This window comes from Lactuca virosa, chromosome 4 (genome assembly GCF_052849685.1).
Source record: "Lactuca virosa cultivar CGN04683 chromosome 4, Lactuca_virosa_CGN04683_v6, whole genome shotgun sequence".
NCBI lineage: Eukaryota > Viridiplantae > Streptophyta > Magnoliopsida > Asterales > Asteraceae > Lactuca > Lactuca virosa.
The window spans coordinates 454262205-454267442 of record NC_136429.1 but is presented as its reverse complement, the minus strand read 5'-3'; positions in this window follow the sequence as shown (position 1 = coordinate 454267442).

Genomic DNA, 5238 nt, shown 5'->3' with positions numbered 1-5238 from the left:
ATCAATTTAAAATAAACCAATCATGATTTAGAAAAGAATCTCCATTAATGATATACTAAAAGTAAATCCATATAACATTAAAGATTCTATAAATTATATTATATGATTTTATTTGAATAAATGAAATAGTTGTCAATATTTAATGCAGTGGAAAAAATGGTATATTGGTTGTCAATATATGTTTAAATTAGGTAACCTTATTATGGAAGGAACGTCTAACTAAAATGCTTATAATTATATAACAATATCATAACTATATGAGACGAGAAATGTCGTTCAACTAATAAAACAAAAAATGTTGTCTACAAAGAGGTCCTTCAATGATTATAGATATTTATCGTTTTCAATGTATTTTATACACATTTCAATAATACCAATAACAATATATTTTTTTTATAATCATTATGCAATATCTGTAGACAATTATATGTTTTTTATGTGTTTCCCGCGTTTAACGCGGGCTATAATCTAGTTACATTGTAATTTCTTGCATTTAAACTGAAACTTTTATATCATACTTGATAACTTGTGTTAATAGGATGAGTTACGCCAGAAGAAAGAGGAAGAAATGGATGATTACAGCTCACAAGTAAAACTCATGGCATTTTACTCAGCTTCATGTTCACATATATATCTTATACATGAATACAAGCCACTCTAATTTGTTATTTATTTATTTTTATTTAAATTGTCCCTGTTTTCATGGATCAACATTAGCACTGATGTAGATCGCAATACCAAGACTTTTACTGGTTTGGAAAAATTTTCAAACAATAGAAAAGATAATTGTGAATAAACTAATCAGAGAGATTATGGAAGTCGATTTAATATCCCTTTAAATCAAGGTACCTCCAAAATGTCTGTTTTATCCTTTTTGACCTTTTGATCTTTTCATTTCATTTGAAGAACATTAAACTGATTTTTTTTACTTATAAACAGCATACATGAGATTTTTCCCGAGGTTTCCTTAAAGTTTGCTGGTGGTGCTTCCATGATTCTTAAACCTGAGAACTACCTTGTACATGTGGATCCTGTTGTGAGTGTTCTTTAATTGTCTCAAAATTTACATTTTTTATACAAATTTATGAGTGGGTCAAAGATCGGGTAACAAAAAGTTTGACTTTTTTTCACGTGTGGTTAGGATGGAGGTACACCATGGTGTATTGGCTTTCCGAGAGTCCAAAATGGTGTGTCAATTCTTGGAGGTTAGTTAAAATATAGTAAATGACAATTTTACCATCAAGACTCCACTTATTGTATAGACTTCTTTTTATTTTTTTTTATTCTTGTGGCGTTTTATAATTGAGACAAAATTCAATGAAAATGTTAACATTGGTTTTAAAATTTAATTAACTCTTCTATTTTTGCAAAAGGACCAAAATATCCTTATCATCTATCTTTAAATAAGACACTGGTTTATTAAATTTATTAATTTTTTATTTCATTTCATTTCAAGAACATTTAACTGAGCTTTTTTTTGACTTATAAACAGCATAAATGGGATTTTTCCTAACGTTTCCTTAACCTTTGCTGGTGGTGCTTCCATGATTCATATACCTGAGAACTATAACCTTGATAACCAATGAACCATTGTTGATACAGGAACAAATTTGACATACTTTGTTGCAATTTCTCTAAAAAAAACATTTGAATTTTGTGTTTGTTTTTTCATCTTGATTGAAGATAACTGTTGCTGTTTCACAATTAATAACACATGTCATCTCAAAGGGGACTCAATGTTATTTAGTTACATCAAGGTACCTTCAAATTGTTTGTTTTATCCTTTTTGACCTTTTGATCTTTTCATTTCATTTCAAGAACATTTAACTAATCTTCTTTTTTTTTTTTTTTTTTTTTTTTTTTTTTTTTTGCTTATAAACAGCATAAATGAGATTTTTCCTGAGGTTTCCTTAAAGTTTGCTGGTGGTGCTTCTATGAATCTTAAACCATAGAACTATCTTGTACATGTGTATCCTGTTGTGAGTGTTCTTTAATTGTCTCAAAATTTAAATTTCTTATACAAATTTATGAGTGGGTCAAAGATCGGGTAACAAAAAGTTTGACTTTTTTCACATGTGGTTAGGATGGAGGTATAAGATGGTGTATTGGCTTTCATAGAGTCCAGAATGGTGTGTCAATTCTTGGAGGTTAGTTAAAATATAGTAAATGACACTTTTACCCTCAAGACTCCACTTATTGTATCGACTTATTTTTATTTTTTTTATTCTTGTGGCGTTTCATAATTGAGACAAAAGTCAATGAAAATGTTGACATTGGTTTTAAAATTCAATCAACTCTTCTGTTTTTGAAAAAAAACAAAATACCCTTATCATCTATTTTAAATAAGACACCAGTTTATTAATTTTTTATTAATTTGTTTTATATTTTCATATTTATTGAAATCTTACATGTTTATGATTCAGAACAAACAAAACGGATTATTTGGATCTGCATTTGTGCGCACCGAGGTTCATGTGGATGATCCTGTGGGAGAGTCAAGGCGAATTGCATGCCAAAAGTGAAACAGTTTTCATATGTGGTTTTACACCAAAAAGACCAAATCTATAGCCAAATCCTGCCTGATATCATTTTTTTTATTCTCACCACAAAAGTTAAAATAAACCCTTCACATAAACCATTATGCGCTAACTGCATAATATAGCAATTTACTTTATATTTTTTCCCTTATCATAGCATCGTGCTTTTGTTTTTCTTATTATAGCATTGTATTTCGAAAACTCAACCCATTTATAGCAATGGGTAACCACCTACATGTACCTGTCATTCCATTATTTGTTTTGCTGACATAACACATTTAAGGATGACATGGTGGAAAGACATCCTATGTGGACAATGATATTACATAAAAACCTATCACCTTGTGCCATGTCATTATGTTTCAAATTAGCATGTTCCTCATTGCAATCTATTTTTGTAATTATATTTCATATTTATTGAAATCTTATATATTTATTATATATTTTTTTTCTTATCCAACAAAATTTTCAAATTTACAGTTTTTTTATATGGTAATTATTATCTTAAATTAGGTATGAATTTATCTATTTTTGTAATTATATTTGACATGTTATATTGATCTTATTTTCGATATTATACCATACATAAGACATATTTTAAATATGGAAATGATGTTACATTCCAAAATCTTTATGTCATATCAACATTAACCAATTTTCTATTTTCCTATAAATATAGGGTCTACGATTTTTCATTCCAAATCAATTTTCTCTCTAACTAACAATGCGGATCAAGTCGTGTTTGATAAGGTTGCTGAAATCGATGCATCCAAAGATTCTTGGAACATACGTGTTAAAGTCGTATTGCTTTGGAAGCAAACCTATAAAAACAATCCTAAAATGGTCGGGAGCCTAGACATGATTTTAATTGACCAGCAGATACTGTTTCTACAAACTTTATTATTTAATTGACCATGTGTATGTCGATTTCTTGGAAGATTAAATGTGTCATGTTTCTACAAACTTTATTATTTATATTGTCAAATTCTTATGTTATTACTTCAAATTTTATGTATTTTTTCTTGAAAAGGGTATTCAAATTGCTTCAAAATGTGGTAGAAAAATATGGATTTCAATCGATTTCTATTCTTTTGTTTTATTTCTATTCAAATAATTTTAATAATCAACTTTATTAATTTTAATAATCAACTTTAGTCTATGCAATGAATCTCTTATTATTCCTCTCTTTTGCATCCATCTAATAAATTTACAATTCTTAAAATTCTGGTGATTTTAGTTTTCGATCCTTTCACTCAATATTATTTTTATATAGCTTTATTAAATTTAATAATCAACTAAATATGTCGATTTCTTCTTATTATTAATTGTGTCATGTTTCTACAAACTTTATTATTTAGATTGTCAAAATTTTATGTTATTACTTCAAATTTTATGTATTTTTGCATAAAAAATGTATTCTAATTGCTTCAAATATGTGGCAGAAAAATATGGATGTTAATCGATTTTAGTTCTTCTGTTTTATTTCTATTTTATTAAAATTTTTGATACTTTTTCTTTAAATTTTATTTCCATTTTATTAATTTTTAATAAACAATATTATTTTTATGTATTTTTATTAATTTTAATAATCAACTTTAGTTTATGCAATGAATCTGTTATTATTCCTCTCTTTTGCATCCATTTGATAAATTTACAATTCTTAAAAATCTAGTTTTGTAGTTCCCGATCCTTTCACTCATTTACTATCACTTTCTCAATTAGCATATGTATGTTGATTTCTTGGAAGATTAAATGTGTCATGTTTCTACAAACTCATAAGAAGAGTTTTTTCATAAAAATTGCAAAGAAATCTCACAAAAACTAGGAAAATTAAGGGAAAAAAACACGACTTTACGTTAAATAAATGTCACAATAGAGATCCTAAGCAAATATAAAAACCTACAAAATTAAGGACAAAAACTCGTGATTTTGCTCTTTTAGAACCTACCGTCGTCGGTCTTTAAGGTTCTTTTCCTCCTCATCTTTACTCTCTGCTTGACATCAAACCTCCGTCGATCTCTACGCTTCTTCTCCGGTCGACGACACCGATCACTACCTCAACATCTAGTTCACTGCTTGCCTTAAAATCCTGAAGACTCTTTTTCCCACACATGTGTGTAATTCTCTTGGGTAAAAACTAAAAAGTAGATCTTTAAATTTCTTGACTTATCGGTCCCAATTTCCCATTCGTTTTGATAGCTGTAAACCTTAAACTAAAACTTACGACTACTTGTTGATTTTTTATGAATATTTTATTGTTGTTTGAATTACTTGTTATAATATTGCTACTCATTAATTGTAAATGTCACTTGTAAAAGAAAATCAGCAGCTGTGAGATGTGAAGTGACTACTTGTTGATTTTTTATGAATATTTTATTGTTGTTTGAATTACTTGTTATAATATTGCTACTCATCAATTGTAATGTCACTTGTAAAAGAAAATCAACAGCTGTGAGATGTGAAGTCATAACTCATTCGTATATATTAATTGAAACCTAATACCAATTTTTATTTTACTAATCTTGTTATGCTATGTTAGGATTAAAACATTTTTGTATTAAACATTTTATTGAATTATTTGTTGTTATTTTGGTATTGGCACAGTTAATAAAAATACATAATTCTTGGATTTGAGATGATATTAATTTATATAAAGTGCAACAACTGTTAAAAAATTTTAAATGTACATTATTGTGAAACA